Source organism: Cupressus sempervirens, chromosome 5 (assembly GCF_028749045.1).
Source record: "Cupressus sempervirens isolate cs-2001-9-10 chromosome 5, ASM2874904v1, whole genome shotgun sequence".
In the NCBI taxonomy this organism is placed as follows: domain Eukaryota; kingdom Viridiplantae; phylum Streptophyta; class Pinopsida; order Cupressales; family Cupressaceae; genus Cupressus; species Cupressus sempervirens.
The window spans coordinates 430196604-430212320 of NC_143122.1; the positions used below are offsets into that span (position 1 = coordinate 430196604).

General features: G+C 33.6%; 1 pseudogene; it reads right to left on the minus strand.

The window, feature by feature from the left end:
• Window positions 1-243: 243 nt before the first annotated feature.
• On the minus strand, window positions 244-12971 carry LOC149556631 (mediator of RNA polymerase II transcription subunit 4 pseudogene; annotated as a pseudogene).
• Between the last annotated feature and the right edge of the window lie 2746 nt (window positions 12972-15717).

The window sequence follows — 15717 nt, forward strand, 5'->3', positions numbered from 1 at the left end:
TTTTTGGTTGATATGACATATTTTGCAAGGTTAAGACAACACGTATATTTGACACACACAAGATGGTCTTCTTAAATGGAAATATGCCTTAATGAACTATGTTGATATTTATTTTTCCTTTGGAAGTGATCCACCTAGAAGTTCTAAATTACTACTTCTAGCAGTAAATTTGTGACTTTTCTTTGGAGATGTAATATGTTGAATGGTTAAATGTTACTAAGTTTCCATAATATTAAATTTGTTTTAAAAAAAAAATTGTTGATCAAGCACACTGGGTATGACCTCTAGTAACATAGGATTGTTAGTCATTGTCTTTGGAGGCAACGACTCCAAAATTGCAACAAGCAATGCCTTTGTGCTTGCTTCTTTAGGAATTCCAACATCAAAGTCTACAAATTGATACAATAGAGAGGCTCTCATTTTCTCCTCCTCAAGAGCAAGTGGTATTGCATCCCCTGAGTGGAGCTTGCCCAAAAGCAAATTCTGGAGGTGCAAATGTTGTGTAGCTTATTCGATGGGCATAGATGTTAATCTCAGACACTTTCAAATCACTAAGACCCACAAGATCATCTACACTTGACTCTATTTTTTGGCTCGCTTTCCTATCTTGTAGCTCCCATGTTGGGCATCTTTCAATTTTCTTACGAAGAAACGCATTGCAGAATCCTTGGAGGCAATATCTTGGGAAATCCTCTACTTTTCTTGTTCAATTTTTTGCATCTCATGTAGCTCCATAACAACTTCTTTAAGCAGAACCTAGTGTGATTCAAGTTTTGACAATATCTCCTTTGTAGTTGTGGCCTTCGTGGATTTTATAATGCCTACCCCTAGTTGACTTTTTATATTATTGTCATGTCCCCTTTTCAAATAATTAAAAAATAATAATCTTTGCTAAGGCAGGCAGGCCCAAGAAAGTGAAGTTTCGGAAAAAGGGGGTTAATCTTTGGAAACCGTTGGACTAATAAATGAAAATTATTATTAAAATATGTTTCATTAACCTCTCTTGGACGTGAGTTACAGTTATGCCCTCTTTTAAGGGGTTTTGGAGGCATTTTGGGCTCATTCCAGAACTTGATTTTTGCTAATTTTTTTGTTGTTCTTCAGAGGTTGCCAAACCTGTGGAGAAGGAGACCCAAGAACGGGAGTTTGCAGGTTTCCAAGAAGGCTAAGGACGGGAGTTTGAAGCCATTCCATGTGCATGCTCATACAGAGTTTGCCTTTGTGCTAAACAGTGTAGATTTGTGGGTTTTTGGGTGTTTTTTGTATGAGTTTGGTGTTTTCAGTTGAGTATTTCACATCAGTTTGGGTTGCTGCTGTATATCAGACTTTTAAATGTTAAAATAGAGCTGAATATATGTATTGGGACGTGATTAAACTTCTGAGATAGATTATTAGTATTTTTGTGGTGTTTCCGGGCATACTTTGTGCTAATTCGGGAGCCTGATGAGCATAGTTTTTGTCCTACATTTTTGAGCTGTTGTGTAAAGGCTATACGGATCTGGAAATGTCAATTTGTAGGCTGTTATGCTACTGAAATTTTTGTAAAAAATTCTATTTTCAGATTTATTAATAATTTGTGAAGTTGTGAAGCTTTTAGCACTATTTTTCAGCATACCCGATTTGGGGTTTCTTGAGAAATTTGGTGGATCTTTGGGATATTAGTTGTTTGATTTTAAAGATCTGATTTGAGGCTTGAAATATCATGCAAAATCAGAAAAGGGACATTTCAGTGGTATCAGAGCCATGATCTTGCCAGCCTGAGGGTTTGTAGAAGTTTGCAGGTCAGTTTTGACAACTACCCAGATCTTGCATTTCAGTTTTTAGAACTACCCAAATCTTGCATGTCATAATTTATGGTTGCATGTTGCTTCTAATCAGCTGCATGTCAAAATTTATGGTTGCACGCTACTTCTAATCATTTGCATGGTTAGTTCTTGGTGAATTTGGTGGTTGTAGAAGTTTGCATGTCAGTTTTGACAACTACCCAGATCTTGCATGTCAGTTTTGACAACTACCCAGATCTTGCATTTTTGACAACTACCCAGATCTTGCATGTCATAATTGATGATTGCATGTTGCTTCTAATCAGTTGCATGAAAAAATTTATGGTTGCATGCTACTTCTAATCATTTGCATGTTAGTTCTTGGTGAATTTGGTGGTTGTAGAAGTTTGCACGTCAGTTTTGACAACTACCCAGATCTTGCATGTCAATTTTGACAACTACCCAGATCTTGCATTTTTGACAACTACCCAGATCTTGCATGTCATCATTGATGATTGCATGTTGCTTCTAATCAGCTACATGAAAAATTTTATGGTTGCATGCTACTTCTAATCATTTGCATGTTAGTTCTTGGTGTTTGAAGAAGTTATATCCTATTGGGGTTACACTCTACTTTATCCAGAATGGACAGGTATAGTACAGAGTCTCAGAGGACACGATCTTGGACAATTGATATCCAGAGTCAAAACAGTAGAAAGGATGGTTATTTAGACATTCGAGATAAACTTATGAAAATAAGCCATGACATGTCTGAACAGTTGATTGAGCACCACCGTATAATGAATGACATGTTGTCTGACCCAGCTAAGGTGGATAAGTTGACTGGATTTCTATTTGGCAGATTTTCTCACAGGGCAAATGACACAATTACCAAGAACTTGCATGAAGAGTTTGAGAAACTAGCTGATAGCCAGGTAGAGGTCTCAGATTCTACTCTGCCACAGGAGGTGGTGGGAAAGGATATTACACAAATTGATAGTAATCGTCAACTTGATACTCAAATTGAGACAATTGTTTACAGGTCATCAAAGGGTGATGCTACAGGTATTCAGGATGGTATAGTTACAATAGGCAGTGACTACAGTGTAGTGGGTTCAGATGATGATTATGAGGATGTTGTTGTGCAGGATGGTGAGATACCTGGTAGAGATGAGCAGACATTGAGCATTCATGATTTTGCTGAGAAAGAGTACCAGGCACTGTTAGATGCTTCACCACATGAGGTTGAGGCTGGTAGTACTTCACATGATTTGTCCAGCCAGCTGGAGGTGAACAAAGATAGTATTGTGAATTCATTATCTCATCATGACAGGTATGTGAAGTTAGTTGGTATTGGTCATATTACTTGGGTGAGGAGTTTTCTTGAGTTACCAGTTGATTCTAGTTTACGGATATGGACTCGAGATTGCTATATTGGCATTTGGGATTCAGTTGACTGGAGATCTTTAACACTTTTTGGTAGCAGTGTTTGTTTGGGTGCTATCATGGATTTGATTAGCAGATTACATGGAGTTGTCTTTTCTTGTGCCAGTATCTTGTCTAATGTTGGTATTAGTTTTTATACACCGATGTTGGGCTTTGTTCATATATCCAGTCGACCATATTTGCTGGAATGTGTTGATGATCTTTCATATTTGGCAGTGTGTACAGATGAGTCCCAGGATCATATTGGCATTGATGACATCCAGGAGGCTACAGTGGGCAGTTTTGAAAACTTAGTTTCCTTGGGTGCAGAGGAGTTGGACAGCAGTGCTAATGTTTTTGATACTTCATATGTTGATATGAGCTTTAGATTTGATTCACAGGATATGGATTGTAATACTCTAGAGACTAGTGACTTTGATTATACTCCTTTAGACAGTGCATCAGAGGAGGTTTGTAGGAGACAGTCAAGCCAGTGCCATCATGTGTCTAATCAGTTGAGAGTTAGTGACCGAGACATTGCTATCACTTGCCAACATTTTGATGCTGCTCGTCAGTTGTTAGCAATTTATGGATGGGGTTCTCCTACTAGTGATGAGCAGGAAGGAAGTTATCTTTCCTTGATAGAGATCCACTCTTTATGGGAGGCTATTCGGATTTTGAGACAGAATTATATGCAGTTGGTAGCCAATAGAGATTATCTTATGGAGTGGGGTAGTACAGCATATGATGCATTGTTGGCCAAGGAAGATGAGGTGAGTGAGCTTACTGAGCAGCTTGAGGTGACTTCTAAGATTCTTGAGAGTACACAGTTGGCTTTCAAGGAGTCACAGTTTCATTTGGCTAAGGTGACCATGGAGTTAGAGCGACTACAGTCTTTACCTGATTCTATACAGTCACAAGCTATGGTGTTTGGTGATTCAATGATGTCCATGGCCGAGATTGTCAGAGACAGTGGAGATGGGGATGCATCCATCCTTGATACTAACATTGGCATATCAGGTTCATTCCCACTAGAGTCAAGTTCAGTTGAGTTGGGTGTTGTAGCAGATTGTTGTATGCCTGACATGGTGGTGGCCTCTAGTACTGATGGCACAGAGACTAGAGATGTATCAAAGATCATGTGTGATGTTGGTGAATCGACAGTTGGCATGGTTCCTACTAGTAATACTACTCCCTTGGTGATATCTTCAGAGTTAGTAGTCAATTCCAACATGGTTAATGATCAATTGCAGTTAGTTCATCTGGATTACAATATGAGCCACTGACTGAGATTGGCGCATTCTATCGGCATTACACTGTGAGTTTGATGCCTCAGGATGAGAGTTGTGATGGGCACGACATGGCGATAGGTCCTGCAATTGATAGCTTGATAATACATGACTTAGAGCAGGAGTTTTGGAGTGATACTTTAGCAGGGCATGTACATCAATTAGCAAATGATCCTTGTGTTGAGGAGTTGATGGCAGGAAAATTTGGTTTGGGTTCCATTTCTTGTTGTTTATCTTGTGATGGCTTTTCACCATCAGGGGTGCATGGGAGTTGTGGTTATGAGACAGTGGCAGATGATCTACAGAGTTGTGTTGACCGTAGGAGTTGTACAGTGTGTGGATTCTCCATACTTGGTATAGTTTCATTTGAGAGCATTCACCATTGTTGCAGAGTTGGATTATACATTCTGTATAGGCCAGTGGGATGCGTTGATGGTATTTATGGTGTTGGCAGTTTGATTTGTCCACTTTACTTGGGTTCTAATGTTCTAAGAGTTTGTGTCTCATGGGTTTTTGACTGTGATAGTGGTGATTTTGGAGTTTGGTTGAGCTATAATTGTCAGTTTGATTATGGATTCGTCTTGGTCATATTGCAGAGGATATTGCAGGAGCCTGTGTTAATTGGTAGTAGTATAGTTCATGACTACATTTGGGATCCAGGTGGATTGATTGATTTATTGTTCAGCCATTGCTTGAGGACAAGCAATGTTTGGGAGGGGAGGACTTGTCATGTCACCTTTTCAAATAATTAAAAAATAATAATCTTTGCTAAGGCAGGCAGGCCCAAGAAAGTGAAGTTTCGGAAAAAGGGGGTTAATCTTTGGAAACCGTTGGACTAATAAATGAAAATTATTATTAAAATATGTTTCATTAACCTCTCTTGGACGTGAGTTATAGTTATGCCCTCTTTTAAGGGGTTTTGGAGGCATTTTGGGCTCATTTCAGAACTTGATTTTTGCTAATTTTCTTGTTGTTCTTCAGAGGTTGCCAAACCTGTGGAGAAGGAGACCCAAGAACGGGAGTTTGCAGGTTTCCAGGAAGGCTAAGGACGGGAGTTTGAAGCCATTCCATGTGCATGCTCATACAGAGTTTGCCTTTGTGCTAAACAGTGCAGATTTGTGAGTTTTTTGGTGTGTTTTTTGTATGAGTTTGGTGTTTTCAGTTGAGTATTTCATATCAGTTTGGGTTGCTGTTGTATATCAGACTTTTAAATGTTAAAATAGAGCTGAATATATGTATTGGGACGTGATTAAACTTCTGAGATAGATTATTAGTATTTTTGTGGTGTTTTCGAGCATATTTTGTGCTAATTCGGGAGCCTGATGAGCATAGTTTTTGTCCTACATTTTTGAGCTGTTGTGTAAAGGCTATACGGATCTGGAAATGTCAATTTGTAAGCTGTTATGCTGCTGAAATTTTTGTAAAAAATTCTATTTTCAGATTTATTAATAATTTGTGAAGTTGTGAAGCTTTTAGCACTATTTTCAGCATACCCGATTTGGGGTTTCTTGAGAAATTTGGTGGATCTTTGGGATATTAGTTGTTTGATTTTAAAGATCTGATTTGAGGCTTGAAATATCATGCAAAATCAGAAAAGGGACATTTCAATTATTGTCTAACTCTGTTAGGTCAGCTTTATGATTATGTTTGATGTTTAGTGGTATTTGATTTTTAGATTGTTGGATATTGTTTCATACTCAGTTGATTATAGGATGAGTTACTTTGGTACTAGTTGTTTAATGTATACATGATTATTCTTCGATGATGATTGTATACAGTGACTCCAATTATTTCATTATGATAGTTAGATGAATTATTTATATGTGTTTTCTATGGTTACTTATCTCATACTTGCATGTGTATGGTGTACCTGTATGTTTCATTTTATGTATGATGTTTCTAATATGATTGAGGGAGGGAGTCATAATCACCTGCTAGTCAGGATCTACACGATGCACCACTTTCCGCCATTGCTTGTTTAGTTTAGAATATATGTGTATATACATGCATGGATTCTATGCAGATTGCAGGTACCGGGTATTGTGACTTCCCTGAATTGCCAGGATGAGTGTACCCTATCGCAGTATCTTAATGGTAAAAGAGAGGAGATAATTCTTGAGTCCAAATCCTAAACTTAAGCCAATTGTCCTAAAAAGTAGGACAAGTTATCTAAGTTGTCTACCCTGCTGAATTCATCAAGTGACGTAAATTTGTGATTTTAACCCTTGAGTTTGATCTAGTCTTTTTACTTTATTAGGGGTTTCATTTCAATCTTGTGGGTAAGTGATTAGTTTCTGTTATAACAAATTAAAAGAATAATTAATGATTTAATTTAATAAAAATTTTATAAGAAAAATTTGAGATTTAATTATATTTAATTAATTGAAAAATTAATTAAATAAAAGAATTAAATTTAAAGATTTAATTAAAGTCTAATTTTGGGACTAATAATATTAATTTAATTTAATAATAATATATTTAGGAGTTTATTTTTAAATAAATACTAAATATTATTATTACTTAATAAATATTTTTATCAAAAACATCTCAAGTATATATATATATATATATATATATATATATATATATATATATATATATATATATATATATATATATATATATATATATATATATATATATATATATAAAAGATATTTTAATTAAATGGCAAAAAGGTTGTGTATGAAAATCAAGATATAGTTAAATAATAAAGATAAAGATCAACAACTCTTCCCCGTGTGATTGCACAATCGAAGTCTTAAATTTAGGGGAGAACTCTTTATCAGAGATCTTGAGCTCATTTTTGCAATATCCAGATTTTGGAAGAGCAATTTCAGAGAAGGGGGTTTTTAGAAAGAAAGGGAAATACTTGTGTGCTTTGTGCGTTGTCGTATTAGCATCAGATTTAGGTAGAATCTTGTGGGTTTATTTGTACAATGATTTTTTATTCTTTGAATTCCTATCTTCTTCATGTTGGGATATATCTGTTTTCAGAATTCTAGATTTGGTTGAAACCCTTGTGTTGAAATTTATTATTTCTTTGTTCTTGATTTCATCTGTGAACAAATTAATTAAATTGAAACCCTTGTAGGTGAATTCATTGTTCTTCATTTTGAAATCATCTATATATGGATTGTTAATTTGAGATTGGAAACCCTCATTCACTTTAAATTGGGTGATTTGTTATGGACTTGTTAAAATCAGAATGTGGGTTTTGAAATCAAAACTAAGTTCCTTTATCAATTTTGACTGATTAATCTGGGTTTCTATACTAGGTTTATGCATATACATATACATATACATATACATATACATATACATATACATATACATACATATATATATATATATATATATATATATATATATATATATATATATATATATATATATATATATATATATGTATATATATATATATATATATGTATATATATGTATGTATATACATATGTATATACATACATACATATATACATATATACATACATACATACATACATATGTATATACATATGTACATATATATATATATATATATATATATATATATATATATATATATATATATATACATACACTGTAATTTGTAATCACTATGTAATTACATTATTAAATATAAAAATAAATTAGGGTGAGTTTGTTTTGGGTTTGTTTTGTTTTGTAAAACAAAATATTTTATAAAAAAATGATAAGTTTGAAGGTGGGAGGGGCCACCAATCCCGCACCCACCCCTACGGCTGCAAAGGCAGGTTGCACAATAGTCTATTGTTGTCGTAGCAATAAGTACTGCCTTATGGCAGTATGCGACTGTTGCTGCTGTTGTGGCGTACCGTGGCAACGCCTCCTAGCCAACAGGCTTAAAACATACATAGGTTAGCATTTTTTAAATAGTTTTTAAATTTTTTTTTTATTAATATTAATTTTATTTAATATTATTTAATATATTAAATATTAATGACTTTTAAATTATTAAATGTTATTAATAATATTATATTATTAATGAGTATTATTTTATTGATAGATTAATTGTTTATTAATAATTTAAAATAAATAATTATAATCATTAATAAATTGATGATAATTGAATTTTGATAATATTTAATTAAAGTATTTAATTAAATAATTATTAAAATGAATTAAAACTGTAAATTGTGAATGGTTAATTGATAAACTCGGGTTTTGCTCGACTGTGTAATTTTAAAATGAAAATGATTTATATTATTAAAAGGAAAACTATTACATCTTTTGATAATATGAAAACCTTAGAAAACTTGATACTTTGAAAAGACGAAAATTGAAACCCTACTTGTATATCAAATCTTGTGCTTGAAAACGAAAAAAAACATGAACCTTACTGTTAACTCAAACTATGTGTTTTCAAAACCAAACTAAAACTATCAAACTACACTGTCAATTGTATGTTTTCTTGTGTGTTGGGTTTGGGGTTGATTTAGTTCTTTGACCAGATCAGGATGTTTACCAGAGGCTTGGAGGTTTGTTCTGTGATGTCATGATGATGTTTTGTATACGATCTTTTATACCCAACCTTAGTGATGTGTTGCGTGTTTGTATGATGAGTTTGATCTGTTGGTGGTTATTTCTTTCTAGTGTTCATCTGTGGAACTAAGGTGAATGGTGTGACTTTTCTAATATAACCTTTGATTCTTCGATCAATTATCTTTGGATTGCTTCCGAATTGCTTGTATAGGACTAAGGTGATTATGAGTTATGGTTTTTAGGTGATGTCGTGGTTTTGTATATGTGTACTTGATTTTGCATCAATCCTATTAGGATGATCGTATTGGTGAAACCTATGATTTTGATCAATGATGTTTTTAGTACTTTTTAGTTGTTTATTTGAGAATTGATGTGTGATTTATGGTCATATGAGACCTACTACTTTTACTAAGCTTAGGGTAGATTATATGTATGCCATGTTGGAAAGTGGCTTGCAATGAAGGCCGAGGCTCTAAAGAGGCTATCGATAACCCATTGCAAGTTGTTTTAATAAGTGATAAAACTACATTAAATGAGAGTAAAATGAATTAATAAGAATCATTATTATTCCTCACCCATGCCTCGAGTGCTAGTACAAGCTAGGATGTGAGCAGAGAGGATGCTTATTTGCAACCTTGCTTTGTTAGTATGTCTTGTCAGTACGAAAGAATACTAGTGTTGCATAGAGTCACTAGGGGGGTTGAGTTTAATCAGGTTGCCTGGGTAACCTTAGAGTTGGCTCATGTGATGACACTTCCACACTTACATAGTAGATTTCCTACATGTCATTGTTGCCTCTAGGTTTAGATGTCATTTGTGTCTTAGTACCTTGAGTTAGATTGCTTTTAGGTTTTCCTTGACCTAGATGCTGATTTTGACTTTTGGGATCATTATCATGTTTGGAACTTGAGACTATCTCCTCAGCACAGTGTGAATGGACCCTTTTCGGGTTACCACGAGGTCGGGTGGTAGTGCTTTTTACTTTTATCATTGAGATCCGATAGTTCGATGCCGTGGCTGGAGTTCCTTGTTCTATACTCTCTTTCATTTTTCTCTTATATACTATGATGGATGGTTGTACTAGATTGTATTGTATTTGATATAGTAGATCTTACGAGATGATGTAATCTATTTTTATGATGTATATTCTTTCAGCCTTTCATACCCTATGACCTATACAGTGGATGATTGTGCATTATGATTATTGTCAAGTGGCATTCAAGATAATTGTATATTATTTCAATGGATTTTTACTTGTAGTTATTCTTTAATGTGGATGTGTTGTATATTGGTTTTTAGTATTAATTAAACTTAAATGTGATTCAACGTCATGGGACCCTTAAGAATTGTAATATGTTTTATGTTATGTGCTTATGTGTATGCTATTGCTTCCGCTATATTATTCATGTTGTTGTTAAGTTATAACTCCTTCAAAAAAAAATGTTTGGCAAACTTAGTGAAACTTTAGGTTAATTTCTTTTGGGTTCCCTAGCGGGGCATTACAGTTTCAGGAGGAATGTAGGAACGCTGCAAGAAAGTGGGAATTGTGCCCCTATAAGTTGTCAACCATGATGCCTTGTTACCTGTACAAAAACAAGGTAAACTTATCAACGTGCTCTAATTTTCTAAATGAATTAGAAATTTAAAAAAACAACAAAACAATCTAAAAACTTAAACTTCGAAAACATTTCAATTCCTAGATTTGCAAAAATCCTAGAACTTTTTTTGAAAAATTGAATCTCCATATTTATTCAAAAAATAAACTTTATCCACTTACTAAAAGCTTTACACCCTACATCTATCAAAAATTGCTATCCCTAAACTAGTCAAGAACATAGAAATGAAATAATCATTTGATTCATTTACGAACAAACTACAGTTTTTAAAACTCAAACTATATCAAAACATCCTAGCCCATAGATATTTCAAAATCCTCAAAAAAATCAAAACCCTTCCGAACATATTGCAAACCATTCTAGACCTAAAAGTTATCATATTATTGTGTTTGAATATATTATGTCCATTACAGCATCTAAGTCTTGGCCTTGGCAGAATGGAACTGTTCATTTAGGCATTAAATTCTTCTAGTTGTTCGTGGATCAAATTATTAAAGCAGGTGTGCATTACTAGTTTTTATAGTTCACTACTCAAGATTCATTGGTCGTGGAAGTTATAGTAGAGATTCTACAAGCATTAACATGATTTTTCAGCCAGACCCCATCAGTCCCTTACATTTCCCCTATGAACAACTTTGTATCCTAATTGACCCCTTCATTGTGATAGACATCAATCCTAAGCCTTACTAGACTCATATGACATGTCATGCTTAGCATTACCTATCCTTAAAATACTATGTAATATATGCCAAAAATACCTTTTCTAAAGAGCATAATTTATTTGAAACCTAATCAAACCTAAAGATAACCCTATATCACATTGAAGCCTAACCCCAGCTGACAAACTAATAAATTGTAAAGCCTTTGCAATAAACTCATTTTGTTTATATCTTGCTTGTTGTTTCAGTTACCTCCAACAATGCTTGAAGCTCAAAAATATGCAATATTCATATTGCATCTCTTGCATTGAAAATAATTTTACATCAATAGTAATGAATGGCACAAAGGGAGCTCTCAACACATACATCAATAGTAATGAATGGCACAATCTATATGCATGTGTTCTGTTTATTTTATATTATTTAATAAGAATGGTATGCATATTGTCTTATGGCCACTAGGCATGCTAGTGGTTGTCTCGTGATGCAAGGAAGAAAGGAAGGTGTGAGATTTGAACAAAACTTGTATCTAAATTTATGAGTTTCATAAGCCACTTGATTATCCATACACATTGAAAATCATTCTTAGCTGCAAGTCAATCTTAGTTTTGGGTCTACGATGGGATATAAATGAGAATTACTCTAGGAGTTTATAACAGTATGTGTACCAGCTAGCCTATTAAATAAAATCTAATGAATGTTTGTCTTTAACATTTTTAGAAGGGTATAAGCATTGTGGCTTTGCTGAAATGCTAATATTTTCAATAAATTTTTTGTGGTTCATAAATTATTGATGTTGATATTTTTAATACAACAACAATGGTTTCTAAACTACAATAGAGCATTCATACTAAAACAACAATAGGTATCTCCAATTAATGTTGGGAACTAAATTTAAGATAGTTGACAATAGAGAGGTTGCAGTTTGCACCTAAACTAAATTGTGAAATAGTTGACAATATAGAGGTTGCAATTCATACCTGAACTAAATTGTTAAATAGTTGACAATACAAAGGTTGTAGTTCCCCAATGGGTGTGAGGTAGTGGTGGATCAGCTTGTAGAATGACCTTTGATAGCTCAACAACCCTACGTATTTATGCAATTTCATTTGGCCAAGTTGGTGAATTCTGAAATTAATTTTCATGCATTAGTTGAGTGGTGAATTCTTGTATTTATTAATTTTTATGTATATGCATATTTCTATTGGACACAAACTATTGTATTCAGAAATTTTGTGTATGTATTTTGTTTATAATAAAAAAATTCATTAATTCATGTTCCATTCAGCCAGAATACAACAGTTATCCTCAAGATATAGTTGTATCATACATCAATATTCTTCAATCTGGTGCATTGTCCTCTGGATTCATAATGCAATTCGTATCATAAAAAATAACTATTATTCTTGACAAATTGCCTCATCATTTGAACACAATATCATACATCAAAATTCCTTAATTCTGTGCATTGTCCCATGGATTTATAATACAATTCATATCATAAAAACAAATAATCCTTGACAAATTGCCTCGTCATTTGAACACAAGATGACTTATCATTTCCTAGGGCCAGTGCTTCCCAGTGCCGTAAACACCTCACTTTTTGATGTAACGCTAATGTATATTGGATACCCTAGATAAAATTTCTAATGCAAGTGAATTATAGATATTTAGTCATTTTATATCTATTATGGTTTCATCATCATGCTCACCCATTGCTCTACCTACGACCCTACAGTGTCTCACACACACCAAACTTAGGTGTTTTCATCAAATTAGAATACCACATTCTATTTACATCTGAGAAAAAACTACGCTAGTTTTTATACTAACTCTTTTTATCTCATGTCACAAGGGTAGATGATTGATTAGAGTGGCAGTCAACATTGCAGACACTAAGCAATAGGTGTTAGTTAGCGCTGAGCCATGGTGGCACTCTATGTACACCTCTATAACTTCATGAAAGCATCTTGGAAAGCCCTCACATAGGCAAAATTTTGTACTTGTATCCCATCCAAATGGTGTTGGGGAATTTCTCTCTTGTTGATGCAACATTAGAGACATGTTACCAACGTGTAATTTTGAAATTTATGCACAACCAAAAAAGACTAGAACCCATAAAAAAACATTTGGAGTGCTAGAAATAGACATTTCAATATAAAATTTCCAAATATTAGATGATAATCTAGGTATGATTTATGTGTGATTGATTAATTTTCCACTTTTCTACACTCTATTGAATAATTTTTTGCAAACAAACTATTGATTCCTACTTTGCCATAAATATCCCACCCAGGAAATTGTGTAAAGTCAATTTCTTCCTCTTCAAAGGAACCCATGAAATAAATACATTCCATGGGATCTAAATGTATAGGTTCATCCATGTACTTAACATCAGAATTACATTTTTCTAGATTTACACTATTTATCTCATTACTGTCTATTTGTGACCCTAAACTTACTTTTGAGTCATAAAGAACATTGTTAGTAGAATTGTTTGTGTTTACATCAATTATAGACTCCACCACCAAAAGGCCTTTTACATCCAATTGATTAACTTTTTTATAGCTGATAAGAATGAATCTTTTGTCCCAATGACTAGCAGTAAATTCTGAGTGTCTCTCTTCCTCAGAGATTTTCAAAAAAAAAAAATTCCTTGGAGCCACAATTTTTTTCATCAGCAGCAAAATTATTGTTTTTCATCTATGTTTTTTATCTTGTTGATGTTGATAATCCTTTATCCTTCATGTCATCACTTCCTTTACAATGCTTAGTATACTTGTGTCTCCTAGATGTTCAAATAGAAAGTGTGTGGTTGGAAGATGCTACATGTTGTTCACTTTTCATACCAGATGGTGTTGTTTCCAACTTTGCCTTCAATATTTGAGATGAGTAATGACCCATGAATTTTTTTGTTGAATGTATGGTATGAATTAGCTTTCTTTGACTTTTTGAATGCTGGTTCCTCTAACTTTTGAGTCTTGTAGATGAGCTTGGGAGAAGTATGAATCCTAAACATTGTTTTTCACTAATTTCTCTGCCATGTTAGCTCTGCCTATAGATATAGTAAAAGGTGACACACATGTAATTAAACTAATAGGGGAAATTATTTGAGCTTAGGAAGAGACATCATCATTTCCCAACAAACCCATTTTCAAAGACTATTAGGACAAAAACCCAACCATCAAATAAAAAACTAGATGTCCCACACCCAAAACCCATCAAAGGTCTAACTAACTACAACATTCCAATTTTTTCTTGCCTAATCATTTTATTGATGTTAAGAAAATCATCATTTATAATCAATACTAGATCCCAACATATAATGAAAATTAAAAAGACGGAATGGATATCAAGAAACAAGCACTATTTTTTTATAATTCAAATGCATGTCAGTTCAATTGGTGTCTCTTCTACTGAGTTGATTATAGAAAGTGCAAAAAGAAGCGATCGATAACCCATTTTCATTGTGTACTAAAATGGTAGCTTTGTAAAAGGAGATGTAAACATTTTAAAATAGTCAAAGAAGATCTTTATTTCATATGCTTTCTATTGCATCGTGCTCAACATAATAGTAAGCAAAATCGGGAAGTCCAAGAATCACTTTTGCACATGGTCAATATGCATAATAACCTATACATATATTAGGACATCTAAATATATGTTATTCTTTAAATCTACTAAATGGACCATCTATGTTGGAGGTCTGAAAATTAAATTGGCAATGGAAACAATCTAGTGCAACATGAGAAATGGACTATTGTTGGTTGGTGCAGACATTTTTATACTTTCTTACTCTTGTAGTAAGGTGACTCAAAGACACTAAGGATAACTATCATGTGACGACGGAATTATAACATGATGTATGGATCAAAAATAAGCTATAAATTCCAATTGTGTAAGGTATAGCCATGAACATTTAGTGAATTGATCATAAGAGTTAATTCTTTGGCAACAGGTTTGTAATAGTAAATACTCCCTCCTGACAGAATAGATCTGTGGTGTTATAAATCAGATCTTAATGATTACACACCCCTTGTTGATTTGATAGATTCATATGGTAGATTTAACATTTAATGTCATTCTTATCTTAGTGAGTGTTGACTACAGGTGGAGGAGAGTCATAGAGAATTTATGTATACTCCCAAGAATTTTTACTCTCACTGACAATTTTGGTCACTTGAAGACACATTTTCTCAATCTCTTCTTGGCTTGAGGGTATCTTGTACATTTTCCATGTTTTCTATCTTTTTAGATGCCTTCATATATTTGTTACTTGTGTTTTTCTACATATTTAGAGGAATATTATTAATCTGTATTAACAGGTTTGGTTGTTAATTGGCATAGGTTCTATTTGGTAAATCAATGGAGATCTTGTGATAGAAGTTTTTGAAACAAGATCTTTATTAGAGCCATAGTACCTACCTTCTTTAAAAGAATGGATGGTAGATTTATATTGAGT